Source organism: Melitaea cinxia, chromosome 9, assembly GCF_905220565.1.
Source record: "Melitaea cinxia chromosome 9, ilMelCinx1.1, whole genome shotgun sequence".
Taxonomy (NCBI): domain Eukaryota; kingdom Metazoa; phylum Arthropoda; class Insecta; order Lepidoptera; family Nymphalidae; genus Melitaea; species Melitaea cinxia.
The window spans coordinates 2,229,504-2,240,989 of NC_059402.1; positions in this window are offsets into that span (position 1 = coordinate 2,229,504).

Here is an 11,486-nt window from a genome sequence, read left to right on the forward strand (position 1 = left end):
TTCCTTAATCTTATTGTTAATCACCTCTATTATATTATATCACGTTGGAGCGTAAAGGTTGTCACAAAAAAAAAAGCGCTGTTTTGGCTTTGTACGTTTAACTGACGTTTGTTTATATTTTCGGTTTAAAGAAATTTATTTCTCATAAGAACTCACAGTCCACTTATAATGAGATACAAAGAGAAGATTTTCGTGTATAAAAAAAACACATACTGTTACTATTTGACTAGTATTATACGAGTAACACTTCTAACTAGACTCCAGAATCTCATGAATTAGAAACATTTGATTGCCAAACCCCATAAAAAAGTCTCCAACAGCTCAACAACTAGACGTATTAAGCTCATAAATTTCTATAAAACTCCACCAATATGGGTATCAATGGTTATCTAATAACGACGTAACATCGCACAAGAAAGTCGCTACACTTGACCGGGCACTTTCACATCGGAGACGGGTGACTAGCTGTGGAACACGGTTTCACTTGCTTTTTATGGCTCGTCAATTTAACTTGCTGAATTTTTACTATAGACTGACTACTCATTTTTTAGGGCGGTGTGATTTAAGTATTAATAAAAAATATATTTAATTTCCTGACCGACATTCTCAAAATATTTTAAGCATATCATTCAAATCTATAGATAATACATAGTATTTATTGCAATATTTTTTCTGACCATACTGTCGATGAGTGTTTTGTTTTTGACTAAAGGAGGTTAGAAGCGAGAACTTGTGGAACAAAAAATAGTTTAAGCGTAGCGTAAATGTGTTTTCGATACCTTTAATTACAATCGTATTATGTTATGGCATAAAATAGTATCAATCCTATAAAACGTGTGAGACTGTCACTTGTGGACAAGCCTTTTGCAAGTAAGCTTATTGTAATTCTTGCTTTTCTTAACATCTTATAAATAAATAAAGATACTTTATTATTTATGCTCCAGCCTATGACAGTTCGACAGCCTCTCCAAGTTCGCGCAAGACATCCCAATTTTTTGTAACCCTCATCCAGCCTCCACCGGCAATCTTACGTGGATCGTCGGTTTTATAGAGTCAGTAATAAATTTAAAAACAAATCTACAAATAGACTATTTTGTTAAATTTAATATAATAAATAAATAAAACTGAACGGCTTAATATTTAAACAGATTTTCTTGTAAATTTTTACAAAAGAAATATTTCACACAAACTTTGTCCTTCCTAACAGTTATGATTACAGCAAAAAAGCCAGACCGGATAAATTGTTAATCGGTATTTCAAGTTTGCGACAAAAATGTTTCTTATTTGTATTTATAAATAAATAATTAAACGTTTCTTAACGCGCTAACTACAAATACCACATAAGGTTATAATTAATTATAAAGTAAAAACTCACAGACACTTTTGATATATTATAGAATTTGAATATCATTTTGTTATAATATTTCATCGACGTACTTATTTATATCTCTTCTACCATATAAACATACTAGCTGTGTCCCGCGGATCACCCACGTTATTTTGATGAAAAAAAAAATATAGCCTATAGCCATCCTAAGTAAATCGGCTCTTGTGCAGTAATAACGACAATATTTAAGAAATAGTAACAAAAATACAAAACACTAACAAATATTCCATATAAACAACAATTTAATCAACCACGTTGTCCTTTTCGGTTACTCAAGAAAAAATACAGCAATAATTATAAAAAAAAAATACAGCAATAAATAATAATTATAATGATAGTCTGAAAATGAGGAAATGTCGCTAAATATAACTTGTCAGAAAAGACAAACCATAACGTAATGGTATATACATTGCTAAGTAAAAATAATTATGTTTGCTTGAAACAAAAAAAAAAACGATTTTAATACAAAGTAGGTATATAATATATAGATGGATAGCTCAAATGTTGCCCATTAGATAAATGAGATAGCATGACAAGCATTTGTTTTGGAATAAAAAATAATATAATTAAAATCGGTGGACCCAGTTGTAAGTTATGATGTTACAACACATAAAAAATACAGTCCAATTTAGAGCCTCCTACTTTTTTTGATGTCGGTTAGTAAGGTAAAATCACCAAACAACATATCAAAACAGACAAACCATAACGTTATCTATACAAATAAATAAAATTGGAGTGTCTGTTTGTAATATTATAATAATCGCTTTTTACTAGATGCATATGGATGTATACACGGTACATTTTTTTATATGTCACTAGGTCGGCAAACAAGCTTACGGCTCACCTGATGGTAAGCGATTACCGTAGCCTATAGACACCTGCAACACCAGAAGCATCGCAAGCGCGTTGCCGACCCAATCCCCAATTCCCCCAGGAGCTCTGGTCACCTTACTCACCAACAGGAACACAATACTGCTTGAAAACAGTATTATTTTGCTGTGATCTTCTGTAAGGTCGAGGTACTACCCCAGTCGGGCTGCTCCGTATTTTGAGCAGGAAATTCCTGCTGTGCCCTACCTCAGTTACCTCAGTTCATATACCAAAATAACATTTATTACAATTTTGTCTGTCTGTTTGTTCCGGCTAATCTCTGAAACGGTGGGACCGATTTCGACGGGACTTTCACTGGCAGATAGCTGATGTAATAAGGAGTAACTTAGGCTACTTTTATTTTAGAAATTTATTTATTTTATAAGTCTGCGAACTGAACAATATTTTGAATTTTTTCAGTGGAGTATAAATTGCTAACTACAAACAAAAGGTATTGTGTATTTATTGTTATGGATAGAAAGTTCTCACATAAATATTGGGGTGAGTATATTATCGATATATATAGGTCATTTTATCGTACCTATACTTTCCTTTAAATTTTTTAGATATATAATATAAAGATATTATAGATAAGATAATATATATCTAAACACTTATATTTGTGCTCAAACTTGTCGTTAATAAAGGTAAATAATTATTTATGTTCGTAAATACATTACAAGGGCACATCTTTTTTTATAGTTTCAAAATCAACGTTTATCAAACGCATTTACGTTTATTACAATATGGCCAGTACTATCTTTTGAGTAATATGTTTCTTATAGCTTTCGTTTTGATGAATAGATGAATATATATATAATTCTATTAAAAGTTGAAACAGATGTTTATTGAAATTATTATTAATTATATGAATGACCAAAAGTTAAAAAAGGTTAATTTTGTCTTTTTTTACATTACATTTAACAGGAAGAATTCGTACGATTCATTCAAATTAACACCTTTGAAGCTTTAGGCAGAAATAATTCTAGTAATTCATAATTCGACGAATCTTACAAATTATACTGGTATTTTTACATAGATATAACATCTATATTGCTCATTATGATCAATAGAACATTAAGGATAAAACGTAAATAAAACTTGTATATAGTAAATGAGAATAAGAACTATAAATAGGTAAGTATTTACTTGAGTCTGTACTTAATAGTATACTCTTGAGATTTCTAAATACGAAGTCAGGTTTTAGGCACATTCATTTTTTCTCTTTATATTGTTACAAATCTTTTTAATCATATGCACGTTGTTATTAAATGAGTATATTTAAGAGAAAATCCAAGAGATATCAAATCAGCGTAAATCACCATTTCTATATATCGCGCTAGAGCGCGCAAATACATATTATGTATATTCGCTGTCTATATTAGTGTGTTACTGAATTGTTAGTGCTTTTTGGGGCGGAAATAATTTTGTCTATATCTTTCATCTAAGTGTTTATCGTAATTATGCTGTACCTTTCTAGACATTGAAGATATAACTTTCTTCCTACTTGTTGTTAAGTTAACAAAATAAATGCTGATAGCTGGTAGTAAACCTATTTGACGTATAACGGTATCAAAAAGATACAAAGTTATGATATATTTTTATTATTTACCACCAAATCCATGAATAAAAAAGTTTTAGTATTTTATTTGAAGTGAAACAGGTCTTAAGCGCCTGTTTGAATTGCTGCTAACAAAACCGGATTTCTCACAATTAGCTGATACGTCTCTTATCAAGCAAAGAATTTCCTCGAATTTGAAACCCTCTTTAAAGTCAGGTGCGGTCACCAACCCGCCTGCTCAGCGTGGTGACTATGGGCAAAACACATGAGTTCACGGCATTTTCGGCGCGAACTTGTGGAGGCCTATATGTTCAGCAGTGGACTGCAATAGGCTGAAGTGTGTGTGTTTAAAGTCAGTTCCAATGGTCAAGGATGGATATTTGTATTTGCAAAAATATTTTGTTTCCGGTTTGGGTGTCTGTCCTTGTGGATCTCCCACCGTGCATCGGAGAGCAGTTAAGCTGTCAGTCCCGGTTGTTATCATATATATAGTTACACCTGATAGCAATCGTTACTCATAGTAGGGAATATATCCGCCAACCCTCAATAGAGCAGCGTGGTAAGCTCCGATCCTCCTCCTAGATGGAGAAAGAGGCCTATGCCCAGCAGTGGAACGCTATAGACTGAATGTAGTGATCGTGTTCGATCACTATAATAATATTCATATCAGAAAGTGTAGTTAGTTTATTATTTTTTAAAACAATTCATTTTAAAATAGTAATAACTATTTTTAGTAAAGATGTTGAGTTTTGTAAGGATTTGAGAGTAATAAATATGTGAATTTTATACGCTTTCTGGTGGTTAACAAACCTACGTTGTTGAATTTATTAACATTTTTTCAACGAGATTTGTCTTCTTAATCATCATGTCATCTCATTAATATTTATGATAGTACATACGTGTATATACATACACACACACATATACGTAAGTATAAACACATATGTACATTTATAATATATAAAAATATCACGATTTTTGTTGGAAACAAATAAGGTTTTTTCGTGTATATATCTTATGTAGGGTAAGTCGAAAGGTATATTTCTTATTGGTAGGTGATCAGGGTATCCCTATCCAGACTATTTGTCAATTATTTTATGACTTAATTTTACTACTTTATCAGAAATGTGAATATTTACCGCACGCTTTACTATTGTCTAGTACGCGATTGTATCAACATTATGTAAATATTATGCAATGCATAAAAGCAAGACAAATAAAAATATCTTACTTATTGTTTTATCATAAATGTAAATAAAATATTTATTATGAAAGTAATTAAATTTAAGAGAAAAGTGACATTAATAAAATAAAGAGAAACTTTTTTAATCGACGAAAAAAAAAGAGAACGTGTAATAAAATAAATATGTATTTTTAATGCATTTTATATTTTAATAAATTACGAGTAGGTTTTTACTAATAATACGAGTAGTTTGTCATGATTTTTAACCGACTTCCAAAAAAGGAGGAGGTTCTCAATTCGAATGTTTTTTTGGTTTTTTTTTTTATGTATGTTACATCAGAACTTTTGACTGGGTGGAGCGATTTTGACAAATTTTCTTTTAATCGAAAGGTGGTGTGTGCCAATTGGTCCCATTTAAATTTATTTGAGATCTAACAACTACTTTTTGAGCTATATCTAATAATGCGTTTTTACTTGACGCTTTTTTCGTCGACCTACGTTATATTATACCACATAACTTTCTACTGGATGTACCGATTTTTATAATTCTTTTTTTGTTGGAAAGAAGATATCCCTAGTTTGGTATCATGATAAGGAAACCAGGATCTGATGATGGGATCCCAGAGAAGTTGATGCAAATTCTTGAAAATCCGCAATAACTTTTTACTGGATGTACCGATTTTGATAATTCTTTTTTTGTTGGAAAGGAGATATCCTTAGTTTAGTACCATGATAAGGAAACCAGGATCTGATAATGGAATCCCAGAGAAATCGAGGGAACTTCTTGAAAATCCGCAATAACTTTTTACTGGGTGTACCGATTTTAATGATTTTTAATTTAATCGAAAGCTGATGTTTGTCACGTGGTCACATATAAATTTCATTGAGATCTGATAATTACTTTTTGAGTAATCTTTGATAACGCGCAGTTACTTGAGTATTTTTTCGTCGATCTACGTTGTATTACTCGTCGATGTAATTGAAGTCGGTTTTTTTTCGTTTGCGAGCAAATACAATTATTTTCTTCTTATAGTTCATAGATATTTAAAGTATTGCACATTAAAATGTCTCTTATTAAGAAAACATAATAACATCATGAGTATGATGTCGTTATGTTTTTCTTAGCCTCCATATGACTTCCTAATATTACATTGTCATTAAATGGAACATATTTAAAGAGGAAATAAAAAATGATTGATTATGGATAGAAGTAGAATTTAGTAAATCAGTTTTAATTCATTTACAATTGTATAATGTTAGAATTTATACCACGTTAATTTTTAACGTGTTTTTCGCTGTCCTTATTTGATTTTCCAATAATTTGACACTATTAGAATCGGCATACAATTTTAATTTTAATCGTCGAATGTACACTCTTTTTCCGTACAAACCGGCAAAATAACCACAAGTCCTCTAAAGTTGCAGACTTTCGTGCAGCAGTACTTTAATATCGACTGCTGAGTGCTCGATTGCCTTCCCTTTTTATATAGTTCACAGATACACATGAAGGTACTTGTTTCTAAGTATAATGAAACAACCTTTTCGGATTTTATCGCGGTTTATTAGGTTTTTGACATGCCCGACATTTCGGATACTGTACAGCAACCGTGGTCACGGAAAGACGGTTGTTTTTTATGTTGTTTTAACCAATTATTTATATGGTAATGATGTTATTGACATATATTAGCCTCATTTAGGTATCATGGACTATAATTGAAAGATTCTCCAAGGTTATCCGTCAAAGATCTTGAATCTGCCTTTCCAAACCGTGAAGCGTTTCGAAAGGCTGACGATGATAATTGATAAGAAGTACGATAGTGGAGTATTTTGAACGTTATTCCCTTGTAATAGACTATAAAATGTAATGTATTTTACAGAAAAAATACTTGATGTATTGTTTGTATAAAAATATACAAAGAATTTCAAATTAGTCCGACCCTGACAGAAGTAAGTAGCGTGCTAAAAAGCATTTACCGTTTAAATTTTTATAAACATAAGATTACTTAATTTTACAAGTCAAATAGGTTTAGTATATCAAATACGGTATTAAAGTCTTTGTATTGAATTAATATTACTTCAAGCATCTATTTATTCAAGTTATTTTTCATACAACATTTAGTCATTATTTTAGGTTTTTGTTTGTACATCTTCAGCTATAAGGATTTTATGCGAGTTTCATGAGAATTATTTCAAATAGCAGAATTGGAGATAATTGTTCAACAATATGTTCTGAGTCTCTTTTTTTAATACAATAATTTACTAAAAGTACACCTGTGTTGTTATAATAATAGACCAATATAATTATGTATTGATTGATTTTTCTTAATATTAATGACTAACGGAAATGAGTCACTTGTTTGGTGTTTATTTAAAAACTAGCTGTGCCCGCGACTTCGTCTGCGAAAAAGTTATTGTTCAGTTCGCAGACTTATAAAGAAATTTCAAAAATAAAAGTAGCCAAAGTTACTTCTTATTACATCAGCTATATGCCAGTGAAAGTCCCGTAGAAATCGGTCCAGCCGTTTAGGAGATTAACCGGAACAAACAGAAAGACAGACAGACAAAAATATAAAAAATTATATTTGGTATATGTACCGTATACATATATATAACCAAAAGCATTTAGTAAAAAGCAGTTATTTTAATATTACAAATAGACACTCCAATTTTATTTATTTGTATAGATATGTTTGTGAAAATGGAAAATTATAAAAATACGAATATGCTTAGATAAAAGCTAATTTAATAAAAAACAAATTTGATATTTTGTATCTACATGCGTTTCTAGTTTATTCTAGGTTTGATCAAGTTACATTATAAATTCCGTTGCGTTTCATTCAAAATACAAGATTTACGGTAAAATATAGTTCAATAGCCGTCACGAAGAGCAATTTACAGCTCGCCAGGAACATTTCACGAATGTTTAAATAAGAAATACAAAATCAATCTGTCGAGAGCAAGAAAGTTGTCCATCAACTTCATAATTTTTAGAGTTCTATGGTTAAAACTACATAGGCAAACAAACATACTTGGAACCGTAACAGATTTTATATTAGCCGTTGTAACGACAAATAGAAATGAGTAAAAAATGTCCCCACCAAAGTACGCTAACTTACAGCGTTCTTTTTAGATCGATTTTGTCATTTATGTATTTTTGAATATTACTATACTGCGGAAACACGGGTGAAAGTCCAGCTGGCATATATTTGTAAATAGAAAGGTATGAATGTAAATATGTGTACCAGTTGGCTGTTACCAAAAACAGACATAAAGTTACCTCAGGAACATATGACCGTGTATATTTTATATGGATAATAAAGAAAAAAGCTTTACTAAAAGAGTAAAAAATTTTTTGATACATCAACAGTTGGTGAGTAAGGTGACCAGAGCTCCTGGGGGGATTGGGGATTGGGTCGGCAACGCGCTTGCGATGCTTCTGGTGTTGCAGCCGTCTATAAGCTACGGTTATCTCTTACCATCAGGTGAGCCGTACGCTTGTTTGCCGACCTAGTGATATAAAAAAAACCATGAACGCAGGTTTCTGCAGGGCAGGTGATCTAGGATAAACGAATTTCAAAAGTTTAAATAGAAGTTCTTTTATACAGATTAGTAAGATTTATAACATATTTTATTCGACGCAGATTGGATAGTGACATATACCCTTCAAGGTTGTATATTTTTATTATATTATATGAATCATTTAAATTTACATAAAAGTGACTGCAATTGCAAAATCTAATATGTTCTTGATAATCTGTTCGCGTGTGAATGTTTGGTATGTGTAAATGCCACTACATTACTCATGAGTAGCCAATTCGAAACAGTTAAACCCGTCCTCGGACACATGGGTTTTGAAATTTGGCAATACAGTTACGTAATTATAAGCAAATTGTCAAGAACCGTTGTGTTGTTTGTCTGGAAGAGATCGCTGTTTAGCGATAAGATCATCTGTTGTACATTGTTCTTTTATTGTTTTATAAAATGGATGTTTTTTTTTGTACAATAAAGAGTAAATAAATAACTTTGTCAGTGTTTTTAGTTTTATAAGTTACGTGTTCATGTTTATGTCTACATCTGTAGACAGAGTCTCAGAGTCAACCGTCTACGGTAATAATTGTGTTTGCTCGCAAACGAAAAAAAAACCGACTTCAATTACATCGAAAAGTAATACAACGTAGATCGACGAAAAAATAGTAATACTTTGTTCGTATTCCATATAACGCGACATTATAAAATTGTAGAATTATATAATGTTCTACTGTTATTTCTAACATTTTGTTAGCGATTGTAGGCAGAAATTTCATAAAAGGCCCGTCGTCGATTCGCGCGAAGCGCTGACATCGCTTATTACGGCGGGTTTTTTAGTTGAAGCGGATTTATATTGAATTACGGTTTATGTCTTTTTTATTAAAAATATGTAATGTTCATGTTTTCACACAGCTCCGATGCACGACTGGAGTTTACCCCTTCAGATCAACTGTCTAAATAGGCACAAAAAGGCTTAATAGTCTAAGAAATATATTATTACTATATCAAATTGTAAATAAATGAATGCAATAGCGCCATCTATCGGAACCTAATTGCGTTATTAGAAAATGTCTGAACGCCATCTCTAACAATGTCATTCATTCAGTAGATTTTACTGTTCAATTTTTTCATTCCGGGGCCTTAAATGAAAATCGATTCTTAAGGAGAAAACTCCAAAAACAGTCAAGTAAATACGCCATATCAGATATAGCTCAAAAAGTTCGAGTCAAATCTCAATTATATTTAAATGGGACCACATGACAAGCACCACCTATCGATTAAAAAAAGAATCATCGATATCGGTCCACCCAGTAAAATAGTAATGAGGTTAATATAACGTTGGTCGACGTAAAATAGCCAAGTAAATACCCAGTATTAGTGATAACTCAAAAATTAAAACCTCAAATATATTTATAACGAATAAACTGCTACTCTCTACTCTAGTGGAATATTGTAATTTGATCGATAGTGAACGAAGTAATTTCATTACATTTTGATAGATGGCGTTGTGGCAAAGTATTGAACATGACCACAGTCGTCTTAACATCGTCATGTAAATACGTGTCATCAAAGATTATTCAAAAATTGCTCATTATATCTCAATCATATTTAAAACGGACGACATGACAAGTATTAGCTTTTGATTTATACAAAAAAGATCAAAATCAGTGCACCCAGTAAAAAGATATAACGTATAATACAACGTAGGGTGACGAAAAAACCGTCAAGTAAATACGCAATATTAGATATAACTCACAAATTACGAATCAAATCTCAATTAAATTTGAATGGGACCACGTGACGAAGAGTAGCTTTTAATTTATATAAGAAACGTCAAAATCGGTGCACCCAGTAAAAAGTTATGAGGTATAATACAACGTAAGGTGACGAAAATAATGTCAAGTAAATACGCGTTATCAAAGATTAATCAAAAAGTAGTTATCAGATCTCGATAAAATTTATATGTGACCACATGATAAACATCAGCTTTCGATTAAAGTAAAAATTATCAAAATCGATACACCCAGTAAAAAGTTATTGCGGATTTTCAAGAGTTTCTCTCGATTTCTCTGGGATCCCATCATCAGATCCTGGTTTCCTTATCATGGTACCAAACTAGGGATATCTTCTTTCCAACAAAAAAAGAATTATCAAAATCGGTACACCCAGTAGAAAGTTATGTGGTATAATACAACGTAGGTCGACGAAAAAAGCGTCAAGTAAAAACGCATTATTAGATATAATTCGAAAAGTAGTTGTTAGATCTCAAATAAATTTAAATGGGACCAATCGGCACACACCACCTTTCGATTAAAACAAAATTTGTCGAAATCGGTCTACCTGGTCAAAAGTTCTGATGTAACATACATAAAAAAAAAAAAAAAAAAATACAGTCGAATTGAGAACCTCCTCCTTTTTTGGAAGTCGGTTAAAAAGCTACCACAAAAAAAAAATTCAAATTGGTACAAGGTTCCTCAAAATTATTATTATTATCATTTCGAAATATATTGTCAACAACGTTTGTTTGTCAGTTCTGCGTGTCGTAAAATTATTTTAAAATCATCAGCTTTTAGAAGCAATACAGCGAAATCCGTATAAGATATAGAAGTAAGGAAAGTCATTTATTATGAAAGATATTTCATTAAACTTGTCAGGTGGATATTAAAGATGTCTTAAAATTAGCAATAAGCACAACTGGTTTTTGATTAGCAATATCCTCTATAAATATTTATAACGAGGGAAAATGCAGAAGATAGAAAACGAGTAAATATCGTAACTGGTTTACATCGATGCAACCTGCACTCGACGACCTTACGACTGATTCAATTTACTACAATTAAACGGTGCAGATTATAATTTCATTTTTACAATTATCGGTCTTAGTGCAAGGCGTTACAGGCTATAGTTGTGTTCATAAAAATCACGTGGTATGTCTTATGAGGACGTAAGGACGACGA